The sequence below is a fragment of the Artibeus jamaicensis genome, unplaced genomic scaffold (assembly GCF_021234435.1).
Source record: "Artibeus jamaicensis isolate MK-2021 breed Jamaican fruit bat unplaced genomic scaffold, CSHL_Jam_final contig_585, whole genome shotgun sequence".
Lineage (NCBI taxonomy): Eukaryota > Metazoa > Chordata > Mammalia > Chiroptera > Phyllostomidae > Artibeus > Artibeus jamaicensis.
The window spans coordinates 4,099,553-4,115,623 of record NW_026521894.1 but is presented as its reverse complement, the minus strand read 5'-3'; the positions used below and the strand labels follow the sequence as shown (position 1 = coordinate 4,115,623).

Sequence of the window (16,071 nt, the reverse complement as noted above, 5' to 3'; positions counted from 1 at the left end):
CCACTTGATCTAGTGTGTCATTTAAGGCCACTGTCTCTGTGGATTTTCTGTCTAGTAAATCTATCCAGTGATGTCAATAGGGTGTTAAAATCCTTGATTATGACTCTATTTCTGTCATTCTCTCCTTTTATGTCCATCAGGATTTGTTTCACATATTTAGGTGTTCCTATGTTAGGTTTGTAAATGTTTTCTAGGGTTATATCCTCTTGTCAGATTTTTCCCTTTGTTATTAGGTAGTGTACTTCTTTGTCTCTTACTATAGCCTTGGTTTAAAGTCTGTTCTGTTGGATATAAGTATTGCTACTCCAGCTTTTTTTCCCTTTCCATTTGAATGAAATATCTTTTACCATCCCTTTATTTTTAGTCTGAGTGTATCTTTTGATCTGAGATGGGTCTCTTGGAGGCAGCATATATATGGTCTTGTTTTCTTATCCATTCAGCTACCCTATGTCTTTTGGCTGGAACACTTAAGCCATTTACATTTAAGGTGATTATTGATAGATATGGATTTAGTACCATTTTATTGTTAGTCTGTTTTTCTTTCTCTCTCTTTTTTTTTCTTCTTATTCTTAAAGTAAGCCCTTTAACATTTGTTGCATTATGGGTTTGGTGCTCCTTTAGCTTTTCTTGTCTGCTCCTTATTTCTCCTTTGATTTTAAATGATAGCCTTGCTGGGTAAAGTAGCCTCGGTTGTACGTCCTTGCTTTTCATCACCTTGAATATCTCATGCCATTCTCTTCTGGCCTGAAATGTCTTTTGAGAAATCAAATGACAGTCTTATTAGTGCTCCCTTCTAGGTAACTGCCTGCTTTTCTCTTGCAGCTTTTAGGAGTCTCTCCTTTCTTTAGGTCTTGTCATTTTATTTATGGTGTGTCTTGGTGTAAGCCTCTTTGGATCCAACTTGTTTGGGACTCTCTGAGCTTCCTGGACTTGTATGCCTTTCTTTTTCACCAGATTGGGGAAGTTTTTTGTCATTATTTCTTCAAATAGGTTCTCAATCCTCTGCTTGCTCTCTTCTCCTTCTGGTATTCCCATGATGTGGATGTTATTGTTCTTCATGTTGCTCTAAAGGTTTATTAAGCTCTCCTCATTTAAAAAAATTCTCTTCTTTTTTTTCTTCTCTGCTTGAGTGTTTTTTTTCTACCTTATCTTCCAAATCACTGATTTAATCCTCAGCTTCTCCTAACCCACTGTTTATTCTTTCTGGTGTATTATTTATTTCAGATATTGTGTTCTTTATTTCTATCTGGTCCTTTTTAACGGTTTTATGTCTTGTTTTATGCTCTTAATTATCCTTATACTCATTACTTTTAAACTCTCTATCTGATAAATTGCTTGCCTTTGTTTCATCTAGTTCTTGTGGAGAATTCTCTAGATCTTTCATTTGGGGCCTGTTTCTTTGTTTTGTCATTTTGGCTGCCTCTTTGTGTTTGTTTCTATGTAATAAGTAGATCTGCAAGACTCTGGTGCTGGCTTAACTCAATTCCCACCTGTGACTGGCCCTGAGCAACCCGTTTCAAGCTATCAGCAATCCATAGCTTGTGGTGCCCTCTGCTGGGCCTGGGTTTGTTCAGAAAGATCCAGGCTGTGCAACAAGGCTGGCTTTTATTGGCACCAGGCCCAGGGGATCTGCCTCTGCCTGCAGGTTTTCTGTAGGCTTAATCAGTGACTGTCTTCCAGCTGTACTCCTCAGCAGTGGAGCTTAAGCACCACAGGGTAGAACAGAGTAATTCCTATGGGCAATGTTTATGCTTCCCTTCAGGTTGACGCCACTTGGAGGGGAGCGCTCTGCCTAGGAAAGATGGCTCCTACAGTATTGGGAATGATTCATATAGGGTAAATAGAGTCAGTCTGGCTCTCTCACCCAGACGTCTGGGGAACTAAGATAAGCAGTGCTCTCATACCCTTGAGACTGGGCCTGATAAACTGTTCCCATAACCTTGAGCGGGCTCAAATGTGCAGAATCTTGCCGTGTTATACAATATTTTGGCACCCCGCCCACTTTGTGTGCATGTAGCATATAAGGAGTTGGGGCTTCCTGCAGTGTGACACCCAGTGTGACATATGGCTTGTGGTGGCTTGGATCCCTCCACCCCAGAATAAAGGCATGTCAGACATCCCAATGGCTCTGTGAATTTTTTTCTGTCTGCCCAAATCCAAAGTTCCAAAGAGCCTGTCCTGCCTTGAATGGTCACAAGACAACTCAGCACAGGGATCCTGGCAGCTGTTGCTTCAGTTCTCTCCCCAGAGCCACCAGACCCAGACTCTCCTCAAGCATCTCTAGTCCACTTTGCCCTCTCTCTGCTAGAGCCCAGGGGTAAGAAGTAGCTGCAAACAGAATTTTGTGTGTTGGTCCTTTAAGAGGCTGTCTGCATCTCCAGCCATCTCTGATGGACAGAAACCCTGCTACTTTTCACAGCCGTATGTTATTTGAGTTCCTTTCCTGGTTCTGGTGCTGTAGGCTGGGAGCTCAGCTTGGGATTTAGACCCCATGCCTCTTAGGGGGAACCCCCCCAGCTACTGAAATAGCCTTCCAGCACTTCAGTTGTCATCTGTGGGAGCCCAGCCAGCCCTCTTACACCACACCTGCATTCCCTACGAGCCTCACTGTGGTGATGTGGCTTCTTCTGCCTGACTGTGGTTATAAGGCTCTTCTACAGCTAGTGTTCATTTTGGTATTTAGGATGATTTTCCTATAATTTAGTTGTAATTCCAGTTTAGTCCTGGGAAGAGGTTAGTGTAGCTTCCACTTATTCCTATAGCATCTTGGGTCCCCCAGGTGTTGATGTATAATATAGATTCTAGTTTGTAGAAGGTTAAGCAGATGCTATTGACGTTACAGGAAACCAAATGAATGAATGTAACTCCTTGGCCTAATGCCAAGATTACACTTTAGAGAAATTTTCAGTGGTGAATAACCTTTTAAAATTTTATTTCCAATTGTTGCAGACCTTTTAAAAATAACAATAAAAATGAATTACTAGAGAAAGAAAAATATAAAGATATACAAACTATAACCTACTGATCTTGTGTTCATGCACCATAGCAATTTCAGATTGCTGGAAAACTTCTAACTACTCTCACTGCTTTCTTTATCTCATTGGAAAACAGGCAGTTCAGTGACTGGCATAGGTCTACAGACCACATTCAAAGCAGCATAGTTTTAGCCCTGACTGGTATGGTTCAGTGGGCTGGGCCTCCTCCCATAAATTAAAATGTCACTGGTTCAATTCCTCGTTAGGACACATGCCTGAATTTTCGGCCAGTTCCCCAGTTGGGGGTATGCAGGGGATGCAAAATCAATGTTTCTCTCCTTCTCTTTCTCCCTCCCTTTCCCTCTCTCTAAAAGTAAATAAATAAAACTATTTAAAAACTAAAAAAAAAATTTTTATTTATTTATTTATTTTTTAGAGAGGAGAAGGGAGGAAGCAAGAGAGGGAGAGACATATCAATGTATAATTGCCTCTCCAGCGCCCCCTACTGGGGACCTAGCATGCAATCCAGGCATATGCCCTGACTGGGAATTAAACTTGTGACACTTTGGTTCACAGGTGGGTGCTCAATCCAGTGAAGCACAGCAGCCAGGGCAATAAATAAAATCTTTAAAAAAATACCTTGATCAAAATAGCACAATTTTAGAGATCTACCTACAAGAGATCTACCCCAACCATTTATGTACTATCCCTCTCCACTTAACTTTCCAGGTCAAACCTGCAATGAATTGTTTTCTTTCTTGTGACAAGGTAATTTTTACCTTATTTTTTAATTATGTGTTATTGATTATGCTATTACAGTTGCCCTGATTTTTCCCCCTTTGCCCCCTCCACCCAGCACCCCTTACTCCCTCAGGCAATCCTTCACCATTAATCATGTCCATGGGTCATGCCTATAAGTTCTTTGGCTACTCCATTTCCTATACTGTACTGTATTTTTTTAATATATATTTTTATTTTATTGATTATGCCATTACATTTGTTCTATTCCCCCCTCCATTCCCCTCCACCCTGCACACCCCTCCCCCATCATTCCCTCCCCTTTAGTTCATGAACACGTGTCTCAAGGTCTTTAGATTCTATATTTCCCCTACTATTCTTGCCCTCCCCCTATTTATTTTCTATCTACTGTCTATGCTACTTATTTTCTGTACCTTCTCCCCTCTTCTCCATCTCCTACTCCCCTGTTGCTAACCCTCCATGTGATCTTCATTTTTATGGTTCTGCTCCTGATCTAGCTGTCCTCTTAATTTGCTTTTGTTTTAGGTGTGGTTGTTTATAACCATGAGTTTGCTGTCCTTTCACTGTTCATCTTTTTATCTTCTTTTTCTTAGACAAGTCCCTTTAACATTTCATATAATAAGGGCTTGGTGATGATGAACTTCTTGAACTTGACCTTATCTGAGCACTTTATCTGCCCTTCCATTCTAAATGAAAGCTTTGCTGGATAGAGCAATCTTGGTTGTAGGTCTTTGGTTTTCATGACTTGGAATACTTCTTTTCAACCCCTTCTTGCATGTAAGGTCTCTTTTGAGAAATCAGCTGATAGTCTGATGGGAATTCCTTTGTAGGTGACTGTCCCCTTAACTCTTGCTGCTTCTAGGATTCTCTCCTTCATTTTAATCTTGGCTAATGTAATGATGATGTGCCTTGATGTGTTCCTTCTTGGGTCCACCTTCTTTGGGACTCTCTGAGCTTCCTGGATTTCCTGGAAGTCTATTTCCTTTGCCAGATTGGGGAAGTTATCCTTTATTATTTGTTCAAATAAGTTTTCCACTGGTGGCTGTTCCTTTCCCCCTTCTGGTACCCCTAATAATTCGGATGTTGGAGTGTTTAAAGATGTCCTGGAGGTTCCTAATTCTCTCCTCATTTTTTTGAATTCTTGTTTCTTCATATTTTTCTGTTTGGTCATTTTTTCCTTCCTTCTGGTCCACTCCCTTGATTTGAGTCCCAGTTTCCTTTCCATTACTATTGGTTTCCTGTGCATTACCATTCATTTTAATTAGTTTAGCCTTCATATGTTCCTCTAATTTGTGACTGAAATCAACCAGTTCTGTGAGCATCCTGATCACCAGTGTTTTGAACTGTGCATCTGAAAGTTTAGCTATTTCTTCATCACTTAGATTTATTGGCTCTGGGGCTCTGAGTTGTTCTTGAGCCATGTTTTTATCTGTTTCTGCCTGTTATATATGAGGAGAGGCGCCTTAGGTGTTCATCAGGGTGGGGCCACCCAGGTTGCTGGTTTGTGACCCTGTATGTGGGGGCGGGGTCAGAGAGGGAGCAATGGCGGTCCTTTCTGCTTGCCCAGTCCGGCTCACTGCTCACCCACGCTTGTTTATCTGAGCGTAAATGTGCGAGCCCGCCACCCTGCACCAAGCGGTCTCAGTGCTTGCCTCTTCACTGATTTATCTGTGTGCAAATGCGTGACCAACCACAGACAGCCAGCCGTGCCTCTTCCCTGTGTCAGCCCGCAGCTAGCCCACACCTGGGATCCGCGCCCTCAGCTGCCCGTGCACCGCCGGGGTTCGGGGAATATTTTTTGCCTGACCCGCTCTGCTGCTAGCTTCGCCCCTCTCACCGGTTTAGCTGAGCAGTTCATTGTTTTAGGACTCCGTATTGTCGGTTTTCTGTGTGGTTTGATTGCGTTTATTGTCATTAAAACTATGTTATTTTTAGATTTGGTTGTGCGAGGAAGCAAAGTGTTTCCACCTACTCCTCCATCTTGGTGGAAGTCCCTATACTGTACTTTACATCCCCAAGGCTATTCTGTAATTATCTGCCTGTACTTCTTAATCCCCTCACCTCTTCACTCATTCTCCCCCAACCCCTCCCCTCTGGCAACCTTCCAATAAGTGAGTTCTTTTCTCTTGCTTTTAAGAGTCTCTCTTTATCTTTAACTTTTGGCCTTTTAACAATAATGTGTCTTGGAGGGGGCCTCTTTGCTTCTGTATGGTAAGTGGAGGCAGTCTGGCTTCCTTACCCAGGTTTCTGGGTAACTAAGGGAAACAGTGCTCCTATAGTCTTGGAGGGGCCTGATAACCAGTGTTCTCATAGCCATGAGACTGGGTCCAATAAACTGTCTCCATAACATAAAGTGGGCTCACATGCACAGAATTATGTTATGTTATGTAATGTTCTGGCAGTTTTCCAGCTTTGTTCCCCTCTAGCACTTAAACAGGTAGGGACTCCCTGGTGGGGGCAATGATGGGAGACCCATGCAAGGGGACAGGTGGCACAATGAATGCCACGCTGGGAAGCAAGCGCCATGACATGTTCCATGCAAAGACATGCAGATAGACATGCAGCTTGCAGTGTGTATGGCTTACCCATCCATGAATAAAGGCATGTCAGACATCCCAACAGCTCACTGGATATTTCTCCATCTGTGCAAATACCATGAACCTGTCAGGCCTTAAATAGTTGCTACACAGCATCCATCATAATTGGGACTTCTTGTGCCTCCTGGATTTGTATCTCTATTTCCTTCACCAAATTAGGAAAGTTTTCTTTCATTATTTTTTTCAGATAGATTTCCAATTTCTTGCTCTTTCCCTTCTCTTTCTGGTATGGGGCAGATGTTGGACCTCTTAAAGTTGTCTCAGAGGCTGTTTATAGTATCCTCATTTTTTTAAATTCTTTATTCTTCTTGTTCTGCATGGTTGTTTTTTGCTTCCTTATGTTCCAAATCATTGATTCAATCCTCAGCTTCATCCACTCTACTAATCTTTCCCTGTAAATTCTTCTTTACTCCAATTAGCATATCCTTCATTTCTGGCTGGGTCTTTTTTATGCTGCTGAGGTCCTAAGTTCCTTGCGCATCCTTATAACCCATGTTTTGAACTCTGCCTCTGATAGATTGCTTAAGTCCATTTCATTTAGCTCTTTTTCTGGAGTTTTGGTCTGTTCTTTCATTTAGGCTATTTATTTGTCTCCTCATTTTGGCAGCCTTCCTGTGTTTGTTTCTATGTATTAGGTAGAGCAGCTTTGACTCCGTGTCTTGGTAATGTGGCCTCATGTAGTTGGTGTCCTGTAGGGTCCAATGGCACAGCCTCCCCTATCACCCAAGCTGGGTACTCAAGGTGTACCCTTTGTGTGGACTGAGTACAACCTCCTCTTGTAGTTGAGCCTTGGTTGCTGTTGGATCAATGGGAGGAATTTACACAGTCTAGTCAGCTGCAAAGACAGGCTGTGACCACTGACTATCATCCTCTGCCCTCTGCGGTGGATCAGCTGTGCAGGGGTAGAGTGGTGGTGCTCTGACATGGGCTGCAGCTGTCCACTGGGTGTGTTGGCCCTGGGGTTTCCCAAGTGGTGCAGGCCAAGGTCAGAACCTCAGCAAATGAACCATGGCCTCTGTTCACCCTGATGCCAGACACTTCAGTCTCTCCCTGTATACCACTGGTATCCTTCAAGCTGCCACCTGGTGCTGGAGCTCAGAGGGAGTGAGTCTGAGTAGGTGGATTCCCTAAAAAGAACTGCTTATGATTCTAGCAGCCTCCTTCACCAATTCAATCTCTGCTGGTTTTCGCAGCCAGAAGTTGTGGGCACTTATCTTTCTGGCACTGGATTCCTAGGCTTGGGGTCCTGGTATGGTTCCGGGACTCCTTGCTCCCAAGATATCCCTCCTGAATTTTTATTCATGTGAGTGTGGGGCCAGCCCATTCCACATCCATGGCCCTGGATGTGGTTACTTAATTTCGTAGTTGTCAGACTTCCATTCAGCTCAATATCTAATGTTCCTGAGAGGTGGTTGTTCTATATTTCAGTTGTAATTCTGGTGTGGCAAAGAGGTCAGCCATGTCTGCCTATGGCACCATCTTGACCTGAAGCCCCAACGGGATAATTTTTAGAAATTCTTCTTATTCAAATACTGCATGTTCATTATAGAAGTAATAAAAAGTAAGCATTTTAAATTCCTCCTTAATTCTATCACGATTATTAACATTGATATTCATACTTACTCATGCATAGTTATACACACATATATTTGAATAAGGGAGGGAGAAGCTAACACAAATAGCTTATTACAGATAGCTGTTTAAGAGACTGCTCTTTAAAGATTGTACATTATGATATGAAACATTTTCCATGTCAATATGTATATTTACAGCATCACTTTTACTATTCTCACAGGATTCTATTGTATGAATGCATCATTTAGTTAACCAATCTCCTATTCAGTCAGGCAGCAAATATTTATTAAGCTGATAAGAACAGATACTACACTTGATCTTAGCCAAAAGGCCGAGAAGCGATAGCAAATATTTATTGATTACCTAGTGTTTGCTAGAAATGAGGGGAGGGTATAGCAATAAGCAAGGAAAGATTCTACCTTAAGGGGACTTACATTGTAGGGGGATAACATAGATAGTAAACATGTTCAATACACATTAAAAGGATACTGATTTGTCAGCATCTAAACAAACTTTAGTCTTCATTTCATGAGAAGTGGGAAGCAGGTGTCTGCAGGAAGCCTGTGTGAAATTTTTAAGTCAAAGTACCTGATAAAACTGATTCAGACATGTTTATACAATTAACATGGATTTTTTAAACCCAGTTTTAAATTTTTACCTACAAAATTGAGAGTGTTTTGGAGAAAACTATGCAATTTGCATGAATCAGCACTGATGCTGTCTTGTGGCATCTCTCTCACCTATGTACACTGCTTTATACTTTAAATCACTAAGCATAACGAGAATAAAACTCACCATTCCATTACTGCAAAGGATATTAAAAGAGCCACAATAGTCTTAATGTCCCATTTATGTTTAATTATTCACTTTTGCAAAATCTAGAAGTTAAGCACTCTCATAGGATGTTTATAACTGTAAATCAACATATTGAGGACAGTGTGGCTATGCCAAAATTTTAATGTGGATACTCTGTTTCCATGTACATTGTAAAAACAAAATCACACAATATAATAGAGCATATTGAGAAAAAAGTCTCCTTTTCATTCCTAAACCCAATCCTCTTAGTCTCCCTGGTCACTCCCCAGAGACAATCACTCTTAGTTTCTGGTATTACCTTCTAGAAAGAGTCGATGCAAAATACATATTTCATAGCAATTCCACTTCTAAAACTCCGACCAACAAAAATAGTTGCACATATACACAAACAGATGTATAAGAATATTCATTTTGTAAGTGTAACAGCAAAATGTAGAAACAAGCTGCATGTGCAGTAATAAAGATTAAATTATGACATGCTCATACTTAGGAATACTGAGGGAGATATGTATGAACTTGGAAAAGTTTCCAACACATATTGTTAGGTAAAGAAAGCAGAAAATAAGTATAATTTCCTCACATTATTGCAAACAAATAATCCTGTATGATGGAATGTGTATATGTATGTACATATAATATATATAACCATGTACATGTATACCCTGATTCTATGGTTAGCTGTGAATACCAAATATCTGTATCCTGTATGTTGACCAGTGACAAAGGACTTGGACAGGAAAATATAAGGGTAATGAGTCTATGTCAGAAAGGCCACATTGCAAACCAACAAAAAGAAATGACAGGATTTGCATTTAATTGATTAATCAAAAAATTGACAATAAAATCAGAGCTTTATCATAAAAAAGAGTAATAAATTAAGATAACCACCATGTTTCAAAATTCAAACTATTTATTTTTCTATATTTTCCTCATATTTTAAAATTAAAATTTTAACATTATTTTAAAGTTACAATAAATCTCAGATGGCAAATCTACCTTCTGTATTTATTTTTTTAATGCTATAAATAGTGACAAAGTCCTTAAAAATTACTAAAACTGATTATCACACTATTCAACAGAAAACTTTTTTTTTCTACAGTGTCCAGAAACATACAAATAGACTGCACTTTATTCCCTCTCCACCTGCTGGCTAGAAAGAGTATATCTCAAAATACTATCCCTTGATTAAAATTGGCAGTCGTTTAAGCCACAGATATCTTTCCTTATTATTATTGACACTAATAGTTATTTGTAAATTATGAGAATCATTGTGCTTAAAATCTTAATTATATCAAATTGTTGTCCAAAATAATGACATACATGTCATTAATAGTTTGTCACAAATAGTTTTTATTTTTGAAAACTTTGTACAATATGACATACATGATTTATGGAATGGTTATGGTGATCCAGAAGTATACTAAATGTTTTACCTGCATTTTCTGATTTATTCCTCACAGTTCTATGAGGTAGATACTATGAATCCCTATATTTAACAGATGAGAAAACTGAAGTTTGAAAAAATTAAATAACATACAAGATCACATAACTAAGTATACAGTAGGATATGTTACGATTTAAACTCCAGTTGTACTTCAGACTCAAAGATTCAACCTATATCCCAATGCATTCTATATTATTAAAGCTATGTAAAAAAAAAAAGTAAGACATTTTTTGTGGAGCACTTTCCCCTACTCTTAAAAATGTCAGTTTTTAAAATGCAGCAATATACATTCAGAAGAAAATATCTTCAGTTCTAAGCTTCCAAATACTTTCTAGCATCAAAAGAGAAAAAAATTTATATATATAAAGCATATATATATATATGCTTTTCTTTCATTTTTCATAATACATGGCATATCTTTTAGACAGTTCTGTTTGGTCTCTGTCTTTTTTTAATTTTTAATTTTGAAAGATTTTATTGATTCATTTTTAGAGGAGCGGGGAGGAAAGGAGAAAGAGAGTGAGAGAAACATCGATGCATGGCCACCTCCTGCATGCCCCCAACTGGAGACCCAGTCCACAACCCAGGCATGTGCCCTAGACTGGGAATCAAACCAGTGACCCTTGGGTTCATAGGCTGGCACTCAATACACCAAGCCACACCAGCCAGGGATGTCTTTCTATTTTTTTAAAGTACATTTTATTGATTATACTATTACAATTGTTCCATTCTTTCCCCTCCTCTTTATTCCCCTCTGCCCTGCACTCCACCTCCCACCAGCATTCCCTAACCCCCTAGCTCATGTCCATGGGTCATACATACAAGTTTTTTGGCTTCTCCATTTCCTATACTATTCTTAACATCCCCCTTTCTATTGTAACTACCATTTATGCTTCTTATTCCCTGTACCTTTTCTCCCATTCTCCTCCAGCCCCCTCACAACTGATAACCCTCCATGTGATCTCCATTTTTGTGGTTTTGTTCCTGTACTAGTTTTTTCTTAGTTCATTTTTGTTTGTTTGTTTGTTTGTTTTTGGTTCAGTTGTTGATAATTGTGAGTTTGTTGTCATTTTACTGTTCATAGTTTTATCTTCTTTTTGTTGCATAAGTCCCTTTAACATTTCATGTAATAAGGGCTTGGTGATGATGAAGTCTTTTAACTTGATCTTATCTGGAATATAATTTACCTGCCCATCCATTCTAAATGATAGCTTTGCTGGATAGAGTAATCTTGGATGTAGGTCATTGCTTTTTATGACTTCAAATACTTTTTTCCAGGCCCTTCTTGCCTGCAAGTTTTCTTTGGAGAAATCAACTGACAGTCTGATGGGAACTCCTTTGTAGGTAACTGTCTCCTTTTCTATTGCTGCTTTTAAGATTCTCTCCCTATCTTTAATCTCAGGTAATGTAATTATGATGTGCCTAGGTGTGTGCTTTCTTACATCCAACTTCTTTGGGATTCTCTGAGCTTCCTGGACTTCCTGGAAGTCTATTTTCTTCACCAGATTGGGGAAGTTTTCCTTCATTACTTGTTCAGATAAGTTTTCATTTTTTGCTTGTTCTTTTGGCACCCCTATGATTCAGATGTTGTAATGTTTAAAGCTGTTGCAGAGGTTCCTGAGCCTCTCCTCATTTGTTTGAATTCTGGTTTCTTCATTGTGTTCTGGTTGAATATTTATTTCTTCCTTCTGGTCAAAATGATTGGAGTCTCAGTTTCCTTCCCTTCAGTGTTGGTTCCCTGTATATTTTGCTTTATTTCACTTTTCATAGCCTTCACTTTTTCCTCTAGTTTGCAACCATACTCAACCATTTTTCTTAGCATCCTCATTACCAGTGTTTTGAACTCTGCATCTAATATGTTGGCTATCTTTTCATTGTTAGTTCTATTTTTCCTGGAGTTTTGATCTGTTCTTTCATTTGGGCCATATTTTTTTTGTCTTGGCACACCTGTTACATAGTAAGGGGTGGAACCTTAGGTATTTACCAGGGTGGGGCAACCCACATAGCTGCATTGTATTGGTGTCTGTGGGGGAGGGGTCTGACAGGGAACAGTGCTGCTTGCTCAGCTCTTGGCAGCTTTCAGTCACTTTCCCCACTACCCACAAGCGAATTGGGCCCTTCTGGTGCTGATTCCCAGGTGGGTGGGATTGTGGATCTCTCCAATGAACTCTCATGTGAAGCTTGGAGTTTCTCCCAATGCCACAACCCCCACAGGTTTTTATAGCCGGAGGTTTTGAGGCTTTGTTTCCCATGATGAAGCCTGGGTTGTGTGGTCTGTCTCACTCCCCAGTTGTTCTTCCTGATTTCTCTGCACACAGATGTGGGACCACCCACTCTGCCAGCCACTGCCTCGCCCATCCAGTCCTCTAGCTACCATCTTGCTGCACATCTTCCCTGTCCTGGCTACCCTCTCCACCCCTCCTACTAGTCTGGGTGAATGTTTATTCTTTAACTCCTTGGTTGTCAGACTTCCATACAGTTTGATTTTCTGGCCATTCTGGTTGTGTTTTGTTTTTAAATTTGTTGCTGTCCTTGTTTTTGTTGTGTGAGGAGGCAACGTGTATCTACATAAGCCTCCATGTTGGTGGAAGTCTGTCTTTCTAAATGCACATTAGTACATGTGTGTTACATGTTTAACTACCTCAGGGTTGTGGGATTTGTAAATCCTTTTACATTAGCATTTTACATGTAACAGTTCAGAATTTTAAAATTTTAAGCAAAATTTACTCACTTAGTTTTGGCTATAATAAAGTGACATTATTTATACATCATTTCCTTCATTTATACAACTTTCTATTTAATTTTCATTGAGTTCCAGTGACAGTTTCATAATAGAGTATGTAAAGTAATTTCAAATACACCCATTTTTCTTATTTTCTTTTAGGACTTTAAATGTCTTGGATACAAGAGCTGGCATTTCCAAAGAGGGATAGAGCTTCCACAGTCAGAAGGCCTAGAAAAAGTTTCTTGTGAGTTTTTTTTGTAGCTTTATTGCAATATAATTTAGGTATCATAAGGTTCACCTGTTTAAAGTATACATTTCAATAGTTTGTAGTATATTTACATTGTTGTATACAACCCTTTGCTTTAAAACGATTTTTCTGTCCTTTATTTTACTTAATCTCTGCTCAATTCTTTATTATTTTCTTCCTTCTGCTAGCTTTTGGGTTAGGTTTGTTCATCTTCTTTTCTGATTCGCTAAGGTGAAAAATTAGGTTATTGACTTGAGATCTTTCATTTTTAGTGTATGTGTTTATAGCTATAAATTTCGGTCTTAGTACTACTTTGCTGCATTCATGAGTTTTGGTATGTTGTGCTTTTTAAAACTTTGTCTCAAGGTATTTTCTTATTTCCCTTGTGATTTTTTATTTAATCTAATGATTGCTTAAAACCCTGTCGTTTAATTTTTAATTCCCTTTTTCTCTGTTATTTATTTTTAGTTTCACTGCAATCTAAAGACATACTTCGTATGAGTTCAACCTTTTAAAATATATTAAGACTTCCAGCCAAGATGGAGGCATAGGTAGACATACTGTGCCTTCTTGAACAACCAAAATAAGGACAACAACAATTCAGAAAAAAGTAATAACAAAAACTTAAAGAAAATTGAACTGTATGGAAGTCTGACAAGCAAGGAGTTAAAATAGATACATTCATCCAGACTGGTAGGCGGGGTGGAGTCCGGTGAATCAGCAGAGAGGGGCTGCAGCACAGGAAGCGGTGACGCCAAACGTGCAAGGCACCCAGGGCATGCAAGACGGCACCAGGCAGACTGTGGGCACCCAGGCGGCGGCTGGCAGACCCTGGGCGCGGGGTGGCAACAGGCAGACCCGGTGAGGCAGCAATTGAGAAGTGGGGCACTGTGCACAAGATAGCTGGCTGACCAGGCAGAGGCCCCACATTTGCGCACACAGATGACTGAAGAGCTAGATGGATTGCGCAACCCAGGGTCCTGGCACCAAGAAATAAAGCGTCAAAACACCGATTGAAAACACCTGTGGGGGTTGAGGCTCAGGGAGAGACTCCCACCCTCACAGGAAAGTTTATTGGAGAGACCCACAGGGTTGTAGAAAGCACACAAGCCCACCCACACAGGAATCAGTACCAGAAAGGCCCAGTTTGCTTGGGGGAAGCTGCAGAAGGGACTGAGGTACAACAGAGAGCAAGCAAAGCACCATTTTTTTCCCTCTAGGACCCCACCCCATATACAGCAGCATCACAACCCAGCCACGTGGGTTGACCCACTCTGGTGAACACCTAAGGCTCCACCCCTCATACTAACAGGTGCGAACAAACCAAAACATTATGGCTCAAATAGAAAAACAGATCAAAGCCCCAGAGCCAATACTTTTAAGTGACCAAGAGATAGCCAACCTATCAGATACACAGTTCAAAACACTGGTGATCAGGATGCTCACAGAACTGGATGATTTTGGTTGCAGATTGGATGAAAAAATGAAGGCTACACTAAGTGAAATGAAGCAAAATGCAAAGGAAACCAATAGTGATGGAAAGAAAACTGGGACTCAAATCAATGGAGTGGACCAGAAGAAAGAAAGAAATAACCAAACAGAAAAGAATAAAGAAACAAAAATTCAGAAAAATGAGGAGAGGTTTAGGAACCGCCAGGACATCTTTAAACATTCCAATATCTGAATTATAGGGGTACCAGAAGAAGAAGAGGAAGAGCAACAAATTGAAAACTTATTTGAATAAATAATAAAAGAACTTCTCCAATCTGGGAAAGAAAATAGACTTCCACGAAGTCCAGAGTCCCAAAGAATTTGGAAACTCACAGAGTCCCAAAGAATTTGGACCCAAGGAGGAACACATCAAGGCACATCATAATTACATTAGCCAAGATTAAAATGAAGGAGAGAATCCTAGAAGCAGCAAGAGCTAAGGAGATAGTCACCTACAAAGGAGTTCCCATCAAACTGTCAGTTGATTTCTCAAAAGAGACCTTACAGGCGAGAAGGGGCTGGAAAGAAGTATTCCAAGTCATGAAAGACAAGGACCTACATCCAAGATTGCTCTATCCAGCAAAGCTTTCATTTAGAATGGAAGGGCAGTAAAAGTGCTTCTCAGATAAGGTCAAATTCAAGGAGTTCATCATCACCAAGCCCTTATTATATGAAATGTTAAAGGGACTTATCTAAGAAAAAGAAGATAAAAAACATGTGTACTAAGATGACAGCAAACTCAGTTACTAAAAACCACATCTAAAATAAAAACAAACTGAGGAAACAGCTAGAACAGGAACAGAACAACAGAAATGGAGATTATATGGAGGGTTAGCAACAGGGGAGTGGGAGGAGAAGAGGCGGGGAAAGGTACAGAGAATAAGTAGCATAGATGGCAGGCAGAAAATAGAGGAGGGCAAGAATAGTATGGGAAATGTAAAAGCTAAAGAACTTAAGACACATGAGCATGAACTAAAGGGGGGAATGTGGGAGAGAGAGGGCGCGCAGGGTGGAGGGGAATGAAGGGAGGAAGTGGGACAACTGTAATAACATAATCAATAAAATATATTCAAAATAAAATAAAATATATTAAAACTTGTTTTGTGGCCTAATTTATGGTTTCTCCATGGAATGTTTTATGTGCTTTGAAAAAAAAGTGTATTCTGCTGCTATTAGGTGGAGTCTTCTGCCATAATATTGTAATTTGCCTGTAACTCCACACTGTCAAATAAGGCTTCAGAGAATATCCTCATACTTGTCCCTTTATAAACCTGAGTTATTCATTTGCTGAATTGCTGAATCCTGAGGTATGTGTATATTGTTATCAAGAATGGCTATGCCACTCACACATCCACTGGCAATGCCCAAGGCTTCCTATGTTGCCATATCTGTACCAACACTTAACATTATCCAGCCTTCTATTTTTGCCAAGCTGGGAGGTG

At 39.9% G+C, this 16,071-nt stretch overlaps 1 pseudogene; it reads right to left on the bottom strand.

Moving 5' to 3' along the window:
- Positions 1 to 8,136: 8,136 nt before the first annotated feature.
- On the bottom strand, positions 8,137 to 8,249 carry LOC128628195 (uncharacterized; annotated as a pseudogene).
- Between the last annotated feature and the right edge of the window lie 7,822 nt (positions 8,250 to 16,071).